Genomic DNA, 11,768 nt, shown 5'->3' on the forward strand with positions numbered 1-11,768 from the left:
GAATTCTTGATGATTCTTTCATCTTTCTGTTTAAATTTTCCCATTCTTTTTTTCTCTTTCCTTTTCAGGTAGTTTCTTATTTTATCAACTGTTTGTTTTTAAGTCTTTTTTTAACTTTCATTTTTACATTTACATTTTATAGATATATTCTTCATTTTTGCCTTTCACTATATTTAATTATATATATATATCTTTTTTTTTTCTTTCTTTACAATTTTGCGATTTAGTGTCCAAAATATACCCAGGACCAAGTGGATCACCCTGTTTTGTCCACCTGGGAAATTATAACCTCTCTTTTTTCCCTTTTCTTTTTCTTTCTTTTTTGGTTTTTGACCTCTTTAGATTTGTCTAGTGTGTATTTTGCTTGGGTCATGGCTGGTATTTTTTATTTTGTTCTCTTGTTCACCCATTCTTTTCAGGGCAAAATGACTAGAAGGAGAAATTCACAACAAAAGAAAGAACCAGAAGTAATACCCTCTGCCACAGATCTAATCAATATGTATATAAGTAAAATGTCAGAGATGGAATTCAGGACAACAATTATAAAGTTAATAGCTGGGCTTGGAAAAAAACATAAAAGACACTAGAGAATCTGTTAGTGCAGAAATGAAAGCTAAGTAGGCTAAAATTAAAAATATTTAGGAGTGCCTGGGTAGCTCAGTTGGTTAACCATCTGCCTTTGGCTCAGGCCATGATTCTAGGGCTCCGGGATCAAGACCCACATTGGGTTCTGCACTAAGCAGGGAGTCTGCTTTTCCCTCTGCCCCTCCTCCTGCTCATGCTCTTTCTCTCTCACCTTTTCTCTCTCAAATAAATAAATAAAATCTTTTTAAAAATTTTATATGCTTTAGCCAAGATGTAATCTAAAATGGATGCTCTAACAACTAGGCTATATAAGGCAGAAAAGAGAGTCAGTGACATAGAAGACAAGATGATGGAAATGAAGGAAGCTGAGGAAAAGAGAAAAAAAACAACTAATAGATCATGAGGGGAGACTTCAAGAAATCAGCAATACCATAAAGTGAAAAATATAGAACTATTGGTGTCCCAGGGGAATAAAAGGGGGGGGGGCAGAAGGTATATTTGAGCAAAACATAGCTGAGAATGTCCCTAATCTGGGGAAGGAAACAGGCATTTAAGTCCAGGAGGCAGAGAGAATCCTCCTCAAAATCAATAAAAATAGAATTTCTCAACATATAATAGTGAAGTTTACAAATTTCAGGCATAAAGAGAAAATCCTGAAAGCAGCTCAAGACAAGAACTCCTTAGCCTATAGGGGTAGGAACATTAGACTAGCAGCAGACCTATCCACAGAAACCTGGCAGGCCAGAAAAGGCTGGCATGATATATTCAGAGTACTAAATGAGAAAACATGCAGCCAAGAATACTTTATCCACCAAGGCTATCAATCAGAGTGGAAGGAGAGATAAAGAGCTTTTAGGACAAACAGAAACTAAAAGAATTTGTGACCACTAAACCAGCCCTGCAAGAAATATTAAAGGGGATCTTGTAAGTGAAGAGAGAGCCCAAAGTAACATAGACTAGAAAGAAACAGAGACAATCCACAGAAACAGGGAATTTACAGGTGCTACAATGGCACTAAATTTGTATCTTTCAATAGTTACCCTAAATGTAAATGGGCTAAATGTTCCACTCAAAACACACAGGGTATCATATTGGACAAAAAAGCAAGACTCATCCTTATGCTGCATACAAGAGACTCATTTTGGACTTAAAGAAACATCCAGATTGAAAGTAAAAGGGTGGAGAACGATTCATTATGCTAATGGACATCAAAAGAAAGCTAGAGTAGCAATCCTCATATCAGACAATTAGATTTTAAACCAAATACTGTAGTAAGAGATGAAGAGGACGCTATATCATACTTAAAGGGTTTATCCAACAAGAAGACTTAATAATTGTACTTATGCTTCTAACTTGGGAGCAGCCAATTATATAAACCAGTTAATAACAAAATTAAAGAAACACATTGATAATAAAACAATAATAGTAGGGACTCCAACACCCCACTCGCAGCAATGGATAGATCCTCTAAGCAGAAGATCAACAAGGAAACAAGGGCTTTGAATGACACACTGTACCAGATGAACTTCACAGATAAATACAGAGCATTCTATCCTAAAGCAACAATACACAGTCTTCAGTGTACATGGATCATTCTCCAGAATAGATCACATACTGGGTCACAAATCAGGTCTCAACCAGTACCAAAAGACTAGGATTATTCCCTGCATATTTTCAGACCACATGCTTTGAAACTTGAACTCAATCACAAGAGGAATTTGGAAGGAACTCAAACACTTGGAGGTTAAAGAGCATCCTACTAAAGAATGAATGGGTCAACCAGGAAATTAAAGAAGAATTCTAAAAATTCATGGAAACAAACAAAAATGAAAACACAAGTGTTCAAAAACTTTGGGATATGGCAAAGGCAGTCCTAAGAGGGAAGTACATAGCAATGCAAGCCTTTTTTAAAAAATTAGAAAAGTCTTAGGGTGCCTAGGTGGCTCAGTCATTAAGCATCTGCCTTTGGCTCAGGTTATGATTTCAGGGTCATGAGATCAAGCCCCACATCAGGCTCCCTACTCAACAGAGTCTTTTCCCTCTGCCTCTGTGTGCTCTCTCTCTCTCTCTCTCAAATAAGTAAATGTTTTTTTAAAAAAGTAGAAAAGTCTCAAATAACCTTACACCTAAAGTAACTGGAGAAAAAACAGCAAATAAAGGCCTAAACCAAACAGGAGAAGGGAAATAATAAGGATTAGAGTAGAAATCAATGAGATAGAAACCAAAAGAACACATCAATGAAACTACAAGCTGGTTCTTTGAAGGAATTAATAAGATCAGTAAACCCTTGGCCAAGAGAAAAGAGAAAGAACCCAAATTAATAAAATCATGAATGAAAGAGGAGAGATCGTGACCAACACCAAGGAATTAAAAAGATGTTAAGAACATATTACGAGCAACTATATGCCCACAAATTAGGCAAGCTGGGAGAAATGGATACATTCCTAGAAACTTATAAACTACCAAAACTGAAACAGGAGGAATAGAAAACCTGAACAGACCCATAACCAGCAAGGAAATTGAATCAGTAATCAAAAATCTCCTAACGAACAAGAGTCCAGGGCCAGATGGCTTCCCAGGGGAATTCTATGAAACGTTTAAAGAAAAACTAATACCTATTCTTCTGAAGCTGTTTCAAAAAAACAGAAATGGAAGGAAAACTTTCAAAGTCTTTTTATGAGGCCAGCATTACCTTGATCCCAATATCAGACAAACGCCCCATCAAAAAAGAGAATTACAACCAATATTCCTAATGAACATGGGTGACAAAATTCTTATCAAGATACTAGCCAATAGTACATTAACAGGATTATTCACCACAACCAAGTGGGATTTATTCCTGGGCTGCAAGGGTGGTTCGATATTCACAAATTGATCAACATAATACATTACACTAATAAAAGAAAGAACAAGAACTATATGATCTTCTCAACTGATACAGAAAAAGCATTTAGAAAACACCACATCCTTTCTTGATTAAAACTGTCCACAGTGTAGGGCTAGAGGGAGCATATCTTAAAATAATAAAAGCCATCTACAAAAAGTCCACAGCAAATATTCTCAATGGGCAAAAACTGAGAGCTTTTCCTCTAAAGTTGGGACTACAACAGGGATGTCCACTCTCACCACTGTTGTTTAACATAGTACTAGAAGTCCTAGCCTCAGCAATCAGACAACAAAAAGAAACAAAAGGCATTCAAATCAGCAAAGAAGTCAAATTCTCACTCTTCACAGATGACATGATACTTTATGTGGAAAACCCAAAAGATTGTACCCCCAAAATTGCTAGAACTCATACAGGAATATAGCAACATGGTAGGATATAAAATCAATGCACAGAAATCACTTGCATTTTTATACACTAACAATGAGGCTGAAGAAGGAGAAATTAAAGAATTGATCCCATTTACAATGACATCAAAAACCATAAGATACTTAGGAATAAACCTAACCAAAGATGTAAAGGATCTTTGGATCTCTAATAACTACAGAACACTAATGAAAGAAATTGAAGAAGACACAATGAAATGGAAAAACATTCCATGATCATGGATTGGAAGAATAAATATTGTTAAAATGTCTATGCTACCCAGAGCAATTTACACATTCAAAGTAATCCTTATCAAAATGCCATCAACATTCTTCCCAGAGCTGGAACAAATAATCCTAAAATTTGTTTGGAACCAGAAAAGAGCTTGAATAGCCAAAGGAATTTTGAAAAACAAAATCAAAGCTGGGGGCATCACAATTCTGGACTTCAAGCTCTTGAATCTTGAAGCTCTTGATTACAATGCTGTAATCATCACCAAGACAGTATGGTATTGGCACAAAAACAGACACATAGATCAATGGAATAGAATAGAGAATCCAGAAAGGGATTCTCAAATCTATGGTCAACTAATCTTCAACAAAGCAGGAAAGAATACCTAATGAAAAAAGGACAGTTTCTTCAATAAACAGTTCTGGGAAAATTGGACAGCCACATGTAGAAGAATGAAACGGGATCATTTCTTCACACCATACACAAAAATAAATTCAAAATGGATGAAAGACCTAAATGTGAGACAGGAATCCATCAAAATCCTAGGGGAGAACACAGGCAGCAACCTCTGTGACCTCAGCCACAGCAACTTCTTGCTAGACATATCTCCAAAGGTAAGGGAAACAAAGGCAAAAATGAGCTATTGGGACTTCATCAAACAAAAAGCTTCTGCACAGCAAAGGAAACAAATCAACAAAACTAAAAGGTAACCTATGGAGTAGGAGAAGATATTTGCAAATGACATATCAGATAAAGGGCTAGCATCCAAGATCTCTAAAGAACTTATCAAACTCAACACCCAAAAAACAATCCAGTCAAGAAATGGGCAGAAGACATGAACAGATACTTTTCCAAAGAAGACCTGCAATGGCCAACAACTATGTGAAAAAATGCTCCACGTTACTTGGCATTAGGGAAATACAAATCGATACCACCTCACACCAGTCAGAATGGCTAAAATTAACAAGACAGGAACAACAAATGTGGGCAAGGATGTGATGAAAGGGGAACTCTCTTACATTTTGATAGGAATATAAGCTGGTACAACCATGCTGGAAAGTGGTGTGGAGGTCCTCAAAAAGCTAAAAATAGAGCTACTATATGAGCCAGCAGTTGCACTACTAGGTATTTACCCCAAAGATACAAATGTATCTGCACCCCAAAGTTTACAGTAACAATGATGTCCACAATAGCCAAAGTATGAAAAGAGCCCAGATGTCTATCAATAGATGAACGGATAAAGAAGGTGTGTGTGTGTATATATACACACACACAATGGAATATTACTCAGCCATCAGAAAGGATGAATACTTATCATTTACATCCATGTGGATGGAACTGGAGGGTATTATGCTGAGCAAAATAAGTCAGTCAGAGAAAGACCAGTATCATATGGTTTCACTCATGTGGAATATAAGAAACAGCACAGAGGACGATAGGGGAAGGGATGGAAAACTGAATGGGAAGTCATCAGAGAGGGGGAAAACCATGAGAGATTCTTAACTCTGGGAAACAGACTGAGAGTTGCTGGAGTGGTGGTGGGTGGTCACTGGGTGATGGGCATTAAGGAGGGCACATAATGGGATGAGCACTTGGGTGTTATATGCAACTGATGAATTACTGAACTCTTCACCTGAAACTAATGATGTACTCTTATGTTGGCTGATTGAATCTAAATTAAAAAAACAAACAAACCTTTGTCAGTGCTAAGGGTAGATGACCTAATTCAAGACTCTTGGTTAGCAGGTCACATTAATATGATTTTGGATACACAAAGGTAAAGTCCAAAGCTGAGATGGGCATGTAAGGCTAAACTGCTCTATATGACAAAGAATGTAATCTATATGACAAAGAATGTAAATCATGCCAAGGTTTTGATACACTTGTCTTAAGATATTAATGATACACTTCAAAAACACTGATAAGAAGTGTCCAGATTCTCAGATGTTTGTTATGTGAATTTTGTTTAGTTGTGTGTATTTTTTTTTCAGTGAATGTCTGGCACATTGCAATCCTCAAACATGTGGTTATCTTTGTTGTATTGGCATATTCAGTGACTTGTACATTCAGCGGCAGCATTTAAGCAAGTTTTATCAGTAAGCAATATTTTCAGTTAAATAAACGTTTCAAAAAATCACATAAGAATGGATTTAAACTTGCTGAATGTAAAGATTGAACTTCAAGTCACTGTAGCTTTAGTAATTGCTTATTGTATTAGTTTAGATACTAGCACTGCATGTGCTGTGCATATTCTGATTTTATTAAAATAAAAAGTTGAACTGCACAGTCAAAAAAAAATGTAATTTCCTTGGAGAGCCTGAAGAAAAAGAGGCCCAAGAAATAAAAACTGGAGCTCCACATAAGTGAGAAAGGTAAGAGGAGCCATGCTACATGGGAGGAGGCAAGAGTTGGAGAATAAGACGTCTGGTAAGAATCTGGCAAGATAAAGCACAGAGTCTCTCCATGGAGGCTGAGAGAGAAAGAGCAAGTTTGGTGAAAACAAGAACTCAGAGCCGGGGGTGAGGGTGTCCCTGGAAAATGGCAGAAATCTTGGGAACTTGACCCCAATTTAATAAAAAAGTGACCACGACTGTCATATCTCAGGAATGAAAGAACAGTGAATAAATCCAACCTTCATTGTCCTCCTTTCCATCTTTTAAGAATGATAGAAATAAATAAAGTGTCTTCTTGGAAACACACACACAAACACGATTTGATGTGAACCGTGCCCCCTGGGGTTGTGCAGTGAAAGGCAGGAGGCCTTTCAGTGTCACTAGCAGAAGTGAGGCTTCCAACTCCACTGAATGCTTCGATGATCAGAGAGGATGCAGATGTGCACATCCCACCATTAAAACGAAACAAAGTCAAATAAGTGCTGGAGTCTTACTCAATTTTATCCTAGAGTATTCCTATTAGGGGAGGATTTATTAAGATAGTCTATTGTCTTGGATAGGACATCAATTAGTCTTCATTTGACATTGAATTACATTGACACTCAATTACTCTTCGTTAAAAAATAATAAACCTGAAAGTACTGTTTTAATTCTTTGTTATCAAGATGCCTACAACAAAATACACAGGAGAGCAAAGAGTAATTCTATTTAAATCGGTGTGTATATTTTTTTCCACTTGGGAAACAGAGCACAGAACAGCGATCCTTTTATGACCACACCTAGCATTTAGATATGAAGTTATCTTGTAATCTTGAAGTGAGGTCAAGGTGACCACTGTGACTCAACCAAGTCCAGCCATCCTGAATTGGAGGACACTCAAAAAATGCTACTCCAATTTGTACAGTCCTATCTACATGAAGAAATAACTGGCCTTGGGTCAACACAAGAAGTGCTGAAAGCATCTATCATTCTGAAACATGGCTTTCTCTTCCATCTATTTCTTATAACAACAGAACAAAGCAGAAATCAAGCAGCAAAAACATAGCTCAAATGCTGCAGCCAACTTTTTTTTTTTTTCACATTCTGCCCACACCTTAAATAAACATGAAACATCATAACGAGCTGCAGTCAGATACTACAGGAAACGGCAAGGCCAGAAGAAAAACCTCCAACATCCGGCCTTCATCTGACTTCTACACGAAATCTACTTTTGCTTCATGACTAGAAATGTTGCCTTGCAAAAAGTTAAAATCAGACATGATGTCACAGAATGACCAGGTCCACGCTATCTTTCTCAAAATTAGTATTTTTTCTGAAAATCACTTAGCACACATATCGAGGGAAAAAAAATTATGATGTTTTATCAGAGGAGGCCAAAACTAAACTAAGCTAAACATGCAGTTTTGTATCACTATTGCCAGACACAACACATGGACAGGGTTCAACATGAGTGTACATTCCTTTGGATATTTTCTTAAATGCCTGTTAGCTATATGTGGCAATAATTATAGTGGAGCTGGGTCCGGGTATTTATAAAGCTTTGTTGGGACCTAACATCTCTTTTGTTGTCCAGAGCAACAACCTCAGGAGAAAACAAAAGAATCCTGGTGAGCAGAACATCGGCAGCAAGGAGTGCACATTTTCTTTCAAGTATCCGTAGGACACAAATGAATGGGGCCTGTGACCTGGAGCCAACTAGCCCTGGCACTTAAAATGGCAGCTTGGGGGCAAACTGAAAGGTTTGGTGTCAATCTGTTTTCTGGGCTACGTAGAGGATGAGAGATTTTCATTCTGTTTGGCGACTCAATAAAAAGACCTTGAACCAAACTGCCTGCAGAGCCCAAACTTGTGTATTAACTATCAATTCTGACTTTTGCATGCCAATCTCACAAGGCTTTTAACTTTTTTGATTCTGATCATTTTACTTTTAGTCTACTTCAATGATTTTTTTTTTTTTTGAGATTTTATTTGAGAGAGAGAGAGAGAGGAGAGCAAGGATGAGAGAGAGTGAGCATGTGGGGGGGGGGGGGATGAGAGGGAAAAGAAGGCTCCTCGCTGATCAGAGAGCCCGATGCAGGACCCAGGGTCATGACCTGGGCCCAAGGCACATGCTTAAGAAACTGAGCCACTCGGGCACCCCTACTTCAATGATTGTTTTTTTTTTTTTAAAGATTTTATTAATCCATGAGAGACACACAGAGAGAGGCAGAGACACAGGCAGAGGGAGAAGCAGGCTCCCTGCAGGCAGCCTGTTGCAGAATTCGAATCCAGGACCGCGGGATCATGACCTGAGCCCAAGGCAGGTGCTCAACCGCTGAGCCACCTGGGCGTCCCTATTTCAAGGATTCTTATTAACACCCACACTTTGATACTGAATAATGACCAGAATGACAACAGCTGCCTCTTAATAAATGCTCACTACACGGGCAGCCGGGGTGGCTCAGCGGTTCAGCGCCACCTTCAGCCCAGGGTGCGATCCTGGAGACCTGGGATCGAGTCCCACGTCGGGCTCCCTGCATGGGGCCTGCTTCTCCCTCCGCCTGTGTCTCTGCCTCTCTCTCTCTCTCTCTCTGTATCTCTCATGAATAAATAAATAAAATCTTTAAAAAAAAATGCTCACTACGCGCCAGGCCCTATATACGTCAACTCTTCCTAACTGGAACAACTCTACGTAGTAAATATTATTCTCCCAGTTTACAGATGAGGAAACTGAGGCGCGGAGAGGTCAGAGAGAACCTGCCCAAAGCCACACCGCTACTAGGGTGGGTGCAGCCAGTGCGCACCCAAGCGACCTCCTCCGCCTCGTCCACAGCAAACGGAAACTCCTCCCATCTTTCCTCCCATCTGAGGTCCTTCCACCTGGCTCCCGGTGACACTGTGGAGGGAGACCTGGGGATGACGCTGCTCGCCGTACCCACCACCAGGGTACCGGGTGTGCGGCCTCTCAGATGCCCCGAGAGCCTCACCGGGGGACACCACAAAGCCCCCGCCCGGGGGAGCTTACTACCTTCCGGGAAGACGAGCAGCAGCAAGGCCGCCAACCACCTGCGCTGGTCCTGCCTGAAGGGAGCTGCAAAGGCGCATCTCCCGGTTCAGAAAAGCAAAGTCTGGGCGCACCATAAAGGCAGGCAGCAGCCGTATCTGCGCTGCACACCCGCCGCGTTTTTGTGACAGAGGGAAAAAAAAAAAAGAAAAAAAAAAGCTACTCCCAAAGCTTTTCCAGGCGGCCCGCAGGCCCCGCCCACCCGAAACTTCCCTGACTGGCCGAGGACTGTTACCCAGGAAATGCCTGGGCAGGAAGTAGGGCCGCGCGGGCAGCGTCAGGTTGCATCCTGGGAGTTGTAGTCCGCGCTCAGGATGCGCAGGCGCAGGGGTGGAGGCGGCGCGGGGAGGGGGCACCCAGGAGCAAAGCCCCACGGGGATTGTAGTTTTTTTTTTTTTTTTTTTTCCCATGAATCACACTCATGAAGGGCGTCCGAAAATCAGACCTTGCGCTTGGAGGACTTCTCGTTTCAGACGGCGAAGGTGCCCTCCGCGGGCTTGGTTTGGGAACCCGTGTGGGTCGCCCTGCATTCAGCTTGTAGACCTGACGTGGATTATGGTAGCCCCCAAGCGGAGAGAATGGGGCGCAGGGCGGGCCCCACAGTCTGCGTGCAAATGGGAATGTGCAACGATGAGAACATGCAGCGGGGTCAAGGGGAGGAAGACGCCACCAAACACTCAGAGAGAGGACGGACCTCAGTATCCACTTCCCGAATCAGAAGAACATTTTTTTCCCCCAGAAATTGTGTAAAAAAGGATACAAAAAAATTATGTATTTGATACCCAGGCTAATGCAAGGATGGCACAGTTCTGGAAGGATATGCATCAAAACGTTAGGATTGTTTTTCTTTGGAATTACCTGTTTTTACACTTTTATGTGTTTTCTGAGTTGTTTACAGGGGCTAAGTATTCCTTTCTGGTAAAAGGTACTTCAAGTTTGAAAAAACTGTACAGAGCAAAGTTTTAGACATCCAGTATCCTTCCTTCCCCCTTCCTTTATTTATTCCTTTATTCCTTTATTTCTCCCCTCTTTCTTTTCCTTCATCTAAGAGAGAAAAAAAAAACTTTACAAATAGAGATGCCCTTCATGGAGCCCTTTCTCCTCTGCAGAGAAATACACACACATGTACACACACAGGCAAATGCACCTACGCACATTCATTCTGCAGTGTGTAAACGTACAAGTTTGTTAGTATTTGTTTTTCAGATAATGGTGTCATACTTGCTGTTTATATCATTCTGTCATTGGCTTTTCTCATTACCCTGCATCCTGTTTTTGAGATTCATCAAACACAATCCGTGTAGTTCTAAATAATTCATTTTAACGTCTATGTACCGTTCCATTATATGACAATGACACAATTTAATCATCTAATCTGGTAAGGGATATTTACTCTGTTTTAAATGTTTTGCTCCTGCAAACAATATTGTTATGTACATTCTTAAACAGGTGCATGACTTTCTCTCAGGCATTTACCTGTGACTGCAGTTGCCGGGTCTCGGGAGTACACCTATTTTTCAGCTTTACAAGATTCTGCCAAGTTGCTTTACAATGTAGTTGAAGCTCTTTGCACTCTGTCAAAATTGATTGTGAATTCCCTGTGACTCCCATTCTTGCTGTGTTGCCATAACCTCATTATTGTTAGCTCCATTGACTTAAAATAGTTATCTATTATTTTAACTTATATTTACTTTGTCAGAATTTTTTAAGTTTTGAAAGTGGGTCTTTTTTCTCCTTCTTTAAAAGAAACATATATTATTTATATAGTAGAATAATTTTTCTTAGTTTTAGATTGCATTCTGATAATGATGTCTATATATTGTTGTTAATATATATTGTCTATATATTGATGCTCTCCTGATATTCTAAGCTTTATGTTCTATTTTATATTGCTTGTATATTTTAATTATTTTTAATTTTATTATGTGACTTTTCGCTATCTTTATGTATGTCACAGACTAAACAACACTTCCTTGATAATGTAGACCACACTGTATTTCTAATGAGATCTGCCTAAGGCTGCCTCAAGTTTCTAGCGATTACGGCAACAAACAGTGTTGTGTATTGTGTACTCTGTACTCAGAGTATGTGTACATATTGCACCTATAGGCCACAGAAAGCCCTCAACCTTTTTCTCCTAAACGGCTCCTCACCAGAAACCAGCTTTTCCTACTTCTGTTTACTTCCAGAATTTCTAATTATTTGG

General features: G+C 39.7%; 1 long non-coding RNA gene across 1 annotated transcript in view; it reads right to left on the reverse strand.

Annotated features, from left to right (window-relative positions):
* The window catches only part of LOC121490006, a 45,215-nt gene extending 35,475 nt beyond the window's left edge, over positions 1 to 9,740 (reverse strand). Inside the window, exon 1 of the long non-coding RNA XR_005987480.1 lies at positions 9,527 to 9,740. This is a non-coding gene — a long non-coding RNA (uncharacterized LOC121490006). The remainder of the gene's footprint in view (positions 1 to 9,526) is intronic.
* Between the last annotated feature and the right edge of the window lie 2,028 nt (positions 9,741 to 11,768).

This window comes from Vulpes lagopus, chromosome 4 (genome assembly GCF_018345385.1).
Source record: "Vulpes lagopus strain Blue_001 chromosome 4, ASM1834538v1, whole genome shotgun sequence".
NCBI lineage: Eukaryota > Metazoa > Chordata > Mammalia > Carnivora > Canidae > Vulpes > Vulpes lagopus.